We start from the raw sequence: 9,603 nt of genomic DNA on the forward strand, positions 1-9,603 counted from the left end.
TGGAGGACTATGGGGTGTAAACTGTAGATGTGCTGCTGATAACATGATACTGCATGGGGACAGATTGATACATTAGTGATCATTCTGTCCCCATCATTCTTTCCCAGATGGTGGAAAGAGGCCTGGAAACAAGTGTTGAATGACTTCAATATTGTCGATCACACTCATTTAGCGTCCTGAACTCAGCGCATGTAAATACAATCGAAATGCTTCTGTGTGATGTGCAATATGTTAGCATTTGGGGCCCCATTTTAAACTTTGCCTAGGGCCCCACTTTGCCTAAAACCATCCCTGATTATAGAGGAGAAAGAAAAGACTGAGATGTTAAACAGGCACTTTTCATCCATGTTCACCAATGACCTGTCTGCTTCAGGGCTCTTTTAACAAGGCAAAAATGAAAGTTCACAACTGATATAACTAGTTTAACCCAAGAAGAAGTAAGCCTGAGTCTGACAAAATTAAATTCATGAAGAATAAGTCGTGTCTAACTAACATGTTGAGTTTCTATGAGGAGGTAAGTGCAAATCTGGATTTTTCTAATGCAGCTGATGTGATTTTTCTGAAATTTGCAAAGGCATTTGATACAGTTCCACATAACAGCATTATGCTGAAGCTAAAGAAGCAAGGACTGCGGGAAACTACAGGTGCTTCTTTCAAAATTAGAATATCATCAAAAAGTCAATTTATTTCAGTTCTTCAATACAAAAAGTGAAACTCATATATAGAGTCATTACACACAGAGTGATCTATTTCACGTGTTTATTTCTGTTAATGTTGATGATTATGGCTTACAGCCAATGAAAACCCAAAAGTAATTATCTCAGTTAATTAGAATAATTAACAAAAAACACCTGCAAAGGCTTCCTAAGCATTTACAAAGGTTCCTTAGTCTGGTTCAGTAGGCACCACAATCATGGGAAAGACTTCTGACTTGACTGATATCCAAAAGGCAGTCATTGACACACTCCACCAGGGGAAGCCACAAAAGGTCACTGCTAAAGAAGCTGGCAGGTCACAGAGTGCTGTATCCGAGCATATTAATGACCCCTTACACTCCTCTTTCCTTTAATAATGGTCATCCTCGGCCAGGCATGCATAAAACTTTATAATATTCAATGTAATACTCCACTCAGGAGAGATATACTGCTCAACGGAGCAAAGTCCTTTTCAATGCAGAAGAGTTTCTCCTTCCAAGAGGGGCCTGGCTCACAGTCCTCCAGGTGCCACCCTCAGTACAACAAATCCTGGCCCTGTCCACCAGAATCACACATATTTACAAACACATGACCCATCCGTTAGGTCAACAGTTTTTAGCAACAGTCCTTAGGGGAAGGAAGGCGTCCCCCCTTCCTTTTAGCATAGCACTGCCCTTTGATGATGTGTGTACTGCCTGCCCCAAAAACAGTCTGTTGCTGCAGTTGCCCACAATCCATGACACAGTTTCAGGGCAGAGTCCTGCTATTCAGCAGGAAGGGCGCAACAGGCGAAACAAAAATAAAAACAACATCTCCTAGCCTTACCAGCCTCATTGCACCCGACTCTGGGGGTGCTCCAGATCTCCTTTGCCCGCAGGGATGCGGAACCGTCCCATTACATATTTTCCTACAGTGCAACAAGCACAACTTTTTTTCTGGCAGCAAGTCTTCTACAGTTCAACGACACGTGTCCCGTGTCGTTTTGTCCTCCTTTGGACTCTGAACCTGGGTTCGGGCTGACATTGAGCAGTGGCCCAGGTACAGGGAGCTGGCTAGGCCTGCTCTGGGGCTGCATACAGCTCCATGTCATCCCCTTGGCACAAGGTGACAGCCACCATGAAGGACCCCCGCGGGCTGTCTTCTTTAATAAAGGAGACCCAATCCCCTTCATCCAGGGGTCTGCAGTATTTTATAGAAGCGGCATTGACATATACCTTGTCATTAGTGCCTTCCTCCCGTATGAAGTCGAACCCATGATCAACGTCTGCAAAGCCCGCGAGTATGACGCCCGGCCATAGCGCCCCCTCTGGGTTGGCGTAGTTCCACCCAGACCTCTTTCTCACGCTGTTTCTTCTGCTCAATTACTCCCGCAAACCAGGCAGCCTGCCCAGGAGATGGAAATGGACCCTCCATCTGCAGATGGGGACGGGACTGGCCGAGGGTCGAAATGCTGCCGAGCATGGGCCTGCAACACAGGGGCTCGCTCCTCGGGATGGGAGGCCGAGTGACCAGCAGGGTTTCTGGAGTGAGGGGCCAGGGCATGGACCAGCCTTCCAGGACCAAGGGCTGAGGTACACTAACCCTCTCCTGTTTCGGCATCCTGGTTGCGCCCATCGCATGGCCATTGGATTCCTCCGCGGACACAGCTGTGCACTTCGGCTCCCGATAATGAAGTTCCAGCTCGGCCTTCATTTCCGGTGCAGGCTCCTCCGGTGCTGTCATTATCTCCGGTCTCCAATGGCATGGAAACACTGGTTCCGGACAAAAGAGATTCCGGCCCCCGAGGATGGTGTTTCGGCTCCGGCAGCCGCCTGCAGCTCTCCTCTTCAGGTACAGGGAATAGGTCCATCCGAAATTCATCTGCGACTCCCTTCTGTTGAACAGGTTGAGCCTTCTCATCTTCTTGCTGCCACTTCCACTCTACCCAGCCTATACCTCTACAGTGACGGGTTCAGGAATGGTCCATCACTGCCAGTGCCATGTCTCATAATGGCACCGTGCAGCTGCACACAAGGTTTTCTTCTGGGCCCCACCTGTTCCATGGTGTGGTTGCTTCCAGCCACTCCACCCATTTCTCAGCATTCTGTGGTAGAGGGCAAGTTATTTTCCTTCTCTGGCTTGCCCACCATGGGCGGACCGGGGGATGTCGCCTGACAGATTTTCGCGTCATACCTGTGTCAGACTGCCCACGAAGGATGAGATCACAGTTGTCGTTCTCTTCGGCGCCATTCTCAGCCATATTTAAGACCACCATCTCAGTTCTGCTGCACTTCTGGCCCCCTGGCCCAGGACGGCTGGGCTTCCCACTTCCCAATGTTACGGAGTCATCCGCCCTGTTCGGGCTCTGTAGCCCTACGCCCTAGGAAAAGGAATACCCTCTATCGTATCTGCCGTTAGCCCCTCCTATGTAAACTATATACACCATTGTACCCCCATATAGTGCTCACATTGAGGTTTTGCAGTTTCCCTACCTACACAACATATATATATATATATATATATATAGTAGAAACATTACAAGACAATTAAATGCATACCAATAAATAGTATATACATTCCGAACCGGGACGTGTTTGGGTCACAAGACAGTTTTTTTATGACTCCTTACATATTAAGAGAAGCATAGAGTCTAGATCACATAAAGTAATTATTCCCCTCTACTTCTCCTTGGTCAGGCCTCCTCTGGAATACTGTGTCCAGTTCTGGGCACCACATTTTAAAAAAAGACAGTGAAAAACTGGAGTAAGTTCAGAGAAGAGCTTCCAGGATGGTGAGCGGACTGCAAAGTATGTCCTACAAGGAACGGTTAAAGGATTTGGGAATATTTAGCTTGCAAAAAAGAAGGCTAAGAGGAGACTTAATAGATGTCTACAAATATCTGAAAGGCTGTCACAGTGTAGAGGGATCATTCTTATTCTCATTTGCAAATGGATGCATGAGAAGCAATGGAATGAAACCGAAATGGAGAAGATACAGATTAGATATTAGAAAAAGACAGTGAGGAAGATCAAGGAGTGGAACAGGCTGCCACAAGAGGTGGTGCGTTCTCCTTCAATGGATGTCTTCAAACAGAGGCTGGACAGACATCTGTCTGAAATGATTTAGTGAATTATGCATTGAGCAGGGGGTTGGACACAATGACCCTCAGGTCCCTTCCATCTCTAACATTCTAATTCTGTGAAATACATGTATAGTATTGGCCAGGATTGAGTTGCTCTGTCAGTACAGTAAGGGGGACATCTGGGGAAGCAGCAAATGTGGTATAGTTGTATCAGAAGAATGGCAGTATTAAAGGACAAAGGAGTTGTATTCCTATGGAGAATTGTTGGGCAAAAGATGTCTGAACATTAAACTGTGTTGTCATCAGAAATTGTTATATTGGTCTGTGCTGGATGGAGAAGAAAAGACAAGGGAATGTATAAAATCAGTGAAGCCATCATTCTGATGTCGCTGAAGGTATCTAGTGATCAACCATAGAGGATGATCTATTTACTTTTTTGGCAATTTAAAGTGAACTTGTCACCCCCCAGGCATTTTTAAGTAAAAGAGCAACCTTATGCAGCACTAATGCTGCATTCTGTCAAGGTGGCTCTTTTATTTAGCGTCCTTTCCACCACCGAAATAAGTCGCTTATGATTTATTCACACTGCGGGGCGGGATCTCTGGTAGCGCGTCCACGCAGGCATGATAGCCAGGCCATGAAGTGATGTGAGAGAACGTGCAGCGCTAACTGCGCATGTTCAAGAAAATATATTACAGCGCATTTGAATGGAACACAGAGGTGGTGGAGCAAAGACATAAGGAGGAAATGAATGATGGATGCGAAGCGTCGGTGTCAGAGGGGGAAAGATCTGCCCCCCGGTCAAAATTCTGGTATGTCTGACTAATTTTAAAAACGATTATTTCGGTGGAAGGGAAGCTAAATAAAAGAGTCACCTTAACAGAATGCAGCATTAGTGCTGCACAAGGTGGCCCTTTTACTTAAAACTGCCTGGAGGGGTGACAGGTTCCCTTTAAAAAGTTAAACTAGTATTTTTTTTCTATGTACTGCTGAATACTTGTATTTTTTTATAATCTTGTGCTAAAATTTTCCTTTCTCTTCTGAAAAACAATCACATAAAAATGTGCTGATTTTCCATGACATTAATAACAAAACAAATATGCTGACAAAAGACATTAAAATAATATTTTTGGTAGCAAAAATTTTACAGCCAAACCCATGTTTGTCCAAGTATTATTGCCCATTTGGTATTATTTGAGAGTTACTGACTCCTGCACAACGCCTTTTTGTTTGTTTCCTTCAGTTTAAATTGCAATTATTTTTCCAGGCATCTTTATCCAATTCAATGTTCTCATTGGACGCGAGTCAAGCATCTTCATGTTTACTCGGCACGATAGCATCGCTCAATGACGCCATCATTCAAGTTCCAAGCTTTCTAAACACAACATCCAGATACATGATAGTATATTTGTAGATACGGACCCACCAACTAAAAGACTGTGGAACATAATATTGTCTAGTAAGGACAAAGGTTAAAATTGACAATGTAAGAGAAAACACTTTATACCTTTAGGTCCATAGGGAGTTGTATTACAGTTGATCAATTTCTTTACATAAGAGGTAAATGTATAAAGTTATGTTCTAACTGCCTACATGGAGAAGTATTATAGTAATATATTCTTGTACATAGGAGCAGTATTATAGTAGTTATATTCTTGTACATAGGAGCAGTATTATAGTAGTTATATTCCTGTACATAGGAGGCAGTATTATAGTAGTTATATTCTTGTACATAGGAGCAGTATTATAGTAGTTATATTCTTGTACATAGGAGCAGTATTATAGTAGTTATATTCCTGTACATAGGTGCAGTAGTATAGGAGTTATATTCCTGTACATAGGTGCAGTAGTATAGGAGTTATATTCTTGTACATAGGGGCAGTATTATAGTAGTTATATTCTTGTACAAAGGAAACAGTATTATAGTAGTTATATTCTTGTACATAGGAGCGGCATTATAGTAATAATCTTGTATATAGGGGCAGTATTATAGTAGTTATATTCTTGTACATAGGAGCAGTATTATTGTAGTTATATTCTTGTACATAGGAGCAGTATTATTGATTATTGTTGCTATATTCTTGTATATAAGGCTGTATTATAGTAGTTGTATTGTTTTACATATTGGTAGTATTATAGCAGTTGTATTCTTGTACTTAGGAGCAGTATTATTGTAGTTATTCTTGTACATAAGGGGCAGTATTATAGTAGTTATATTCTTTTCCATTGGGCAGTAGTATAGTAGTTATATTCTTGTACATAGAGTATTATTATAGCAGTTATATTCTTGTATAATAAGAGCAGTATTATAATAGTTATATTCATGTACATGGTGGCAGGAATATAGTAGTTATAATCTTGTACATAGGGGCAGTATTATAGTAGTTATATTCTTGTAAATAGGGGCAGTAATATAGTAATTATATTCTTTTGCATGGGAGCAGAATTATAGTAGTTATATTCTTGTACATAGGGGACAGTATTATAGTAGCTATATTATTGTACACACAGGGCATTATTATAGTAGTTAAATTCTTGTACATGGGGGCAGTATTATAGTAGTTATATTCTTGTACTCAGGAGCAGTATTATAGTAGTTATATTCTTGTACACACAGGGTATTATTATAGTAGTTATATTCTTGTACATGGGGGCAGTATTATAGTAGTTATATTCTTGTACTCAGGAGCAGTATTATAGTAGTTATATTCTTGTACACACAGGGTATTATTATAGTAGTTATATTCTTGTACATGGGGGCAGTATTATAGTAGTTATATTCTTGTATATACTGGGAAGTATTATAGTAGTTATATTACTGTACATAGAAGCAGTATTATAGCAGTTATATTCTTGTACATAAGTGTAGTATTATAGAAGATATATTCTTGTACATGGGGTCAAGTTTAGTTATACTCTTCTACATAGGAGGCAGTTTTATAGTAGTTATATTCTTGCACATAGGAGCAGTATTATAGTAGTTATATTCTTGTACACACAGGGCATTATTATAATAGTTATATTCTTGTAGATAGGGGCAGTATTTTAGAAGTTATATTCTTGTACATAGGGGCAGTATTATAGTAGATACAGTGCTGCTCACCATTATTGACACCTCTTCATGTTTTTCATAGACTGCATAATATCTTCAGAAATAAATGGAAATGCACCAAAGTTATATCCTCAGGATTTTTTTGTTAGTGTTCCAAGTAATACAACAATAAAACATTGTTTTTCAACTTACATGTTGCAATTTCAAAAAAGAAACAGAATAAACAGCATGTGTAGCAATAAAGCAATAAATTAATACTTGGTTGCACACCCTTTGGCATTGAGGACAGCCTCCAAACGTTTCTTGTAGCCGTCTATAAGCTTCCTGCACTTCTCAGCTGGTGTTTTCTTCCACTCTTTCTTTGCAGTTTATTCAAGCTCTTGAATGTTTGTAGTTTTCTTTTTCCCAGTGGCAGATTTCAGCTAACCCAAAGATTTTCAAAGGGATTGAGGTCAGGACTCATTGCTGGTCATTTCAAAACAGTCCATTTTTTTCTTATTCAACCATTCCTGTGTACTTTTGGATGTGTGCTTTGGGTCATTTTCTTGCTGGAGGACCCATGATCTTTGGCACAAACCAGGTTTTCTTACACCGGGTAGGACATTTTGTTCCAAAATCTTTTGATAATTCTCCCATTTCATGATTTCTCCAGTCAAGGCCTCCAGTATCAGATGCAGCACAGCAACTCCACAGCATTATGGATCCTCCACCATGCTTAACTGTTGGTAGGGTGTTCTTTACCTTATAAGCTTCATTTCACCATCTGTAAATAAACTGTTGCTTTGCATTGCCAAAAAGCTCTGTCCACAGAACATTTTCCTAGAAGGATTGTGGCTTGTCAAAGTACTCTTTGGCAAAGATCAGTCATTCATTTTTATGTCTTCAGCAATGGTTTCTTCCTTGGCCTTCGCCCATAAAGCTATGCTCGGTTTACTGTGTGGCATATGGTACTTGTTGAAACCATGTCCAAAGACTGTTTCAGTTTGGCCTTGAGGTCTTTGATGTCTTTGGTTGTTTAACATAGTGTTTTTTCCACCATTTGCACCTCCCTTCAAAGACATCAATTGTCAATTTTCCTCTTTCCCTCACATCCAGGTAGGTTCTTAATGGTACCATGCCTAGAAAATTCCTTAATAACATTGTGCAATGTTGAAATTGGGATACCAAGGTCTTTGCAGATGGCCTTATACCTTTTGGAAGTCTTGTGTTTGCTAATAATAGCAGTTCTGATGTCCTCAGACAGCTCTTTTGTCTTCACCATTCTGACAAAGGAACAGGGCTTACCATGTGGCTTTTTATAACACTGAAGTCATCACTCATTGGCTAATTCATGTCACATGGGCATCGACAATTTATCTCAAGTGATTCTCATTTGCGATTTATCACAGGAGAATCAAAATGTGTTTTAATACTTACGATAATTTAATTTAAAGGGTGCCAATACCAGTGTCACAGCAAGCTTTAGGTTTATTATATTTTTCCTTCCAGTTGTGTTTAAACAGTTGTATTTAAACTATTGTTTATCATTTGCTCTTTTGTATTTAACATGAGTGCTCGATACAAAAAAAAAGTTTCACTTGATTCATTTTTTTCAGGAGATATGTCACATTATATACACTTAAATTTCATGGGTGCCAATAATGATAAGCAGGACTGTACTGTATATTCTTGTACATAGGGGCAGTATTATAGTAGTTATATTTTTGTACATAGGAGCAGTATTATAGTTGCAATATTCTTGTACATAGGGGCAGTATTATAGTAGTTATATTCTTGTACATAGGAGAAGTACTATAGTATTTATATTCTTGTACATAGGATCAGTGTTATAGTAGTTATATTCTTGTACATAGGGGCATTATTATAGTAGTTATATTTTTGTACATAGAAGCAATATTATAGTAGTTATATTCTTGGACATAGCAGCAGTATTATAGTAGCTATATTCTTGTACATAGAAGCGGTATTATAGTAGTTATATTCTTGTACATAGGAGGCAGCATTATAATACTTATATTCTTGTACATAGGGGCAGTATTATAGTAGTTATATTCTTGTATATAGGGGGCAGTATTATAGTAGTTAAATTCTTGTACATTGGAGCAGTGTTATAGTAGTTATATTCTTGTAAAATTATAGAATTCTAGAATGTTACAGTTGGAAGAGACCTACAGAGTCATCGTGTCCAACCCCCTGCTCAATGTAGTATTCACTAAACCATCTCAGACAGATGTCTGTCCAGCCTCTGTTTGAAGACATCCATTGAAGTAGAACTCACCACCTCTCGTGGCTGCCTGTTCCTCTCATTGATCACCCTCACTGTCAAAAACTTTTTTCTAATATCTGCCGGATCCATCTTGTTCTTGACAGACAAAACCGGATCCGTCTCATCCGGTTCATCCGTTTTTCTATCCGTTTTTTGACGGATTACGCCGGATCTGGTTTTTAAAATTGACCCTTGTGGCCTTCCGAACGGGATTGGCTACTGGAAAACTATATATAGCGTGTTCCTACAGCCCTTCTTTGACAGGTTGTAGAGGAGAAAGTGCAGGTTGGAGAGAAGAGCAAGTTACTGGCGAAGATGGATGTTGTCATTGGAAATATTACCACTAGAAGTTCTGTGACGGTTTCAGTAATGAGGGACAATTTTGCACTATACTTTATGTCACCTCAAGGCAGAGTACACTGGCAGGATGACAGAGTGTGAAAGATTTGTGCCCTAACCAAACTTGTGTACCTTCTGGACCAACAGTATATACCTTTGCCAACCAAAGTTGGCTATCTTGTCATGGTCT

This window comes from Dendrobates tinctorius, unplaced genomic scaffold (assembly GCF_039654945.1).
Source record: "Dendrobates tinctorius isolate UK_male_01 unplaced genomic scaffold, ASM3965494v1 ptg000058l, whole genome shotgun sequence".
Lineage (NCBI taxonomy): Eukaryota > Metazoa > Chordata > Amphibia > Anura > Dendrobatidae > Dendrobates > Dendrobates tinctorius.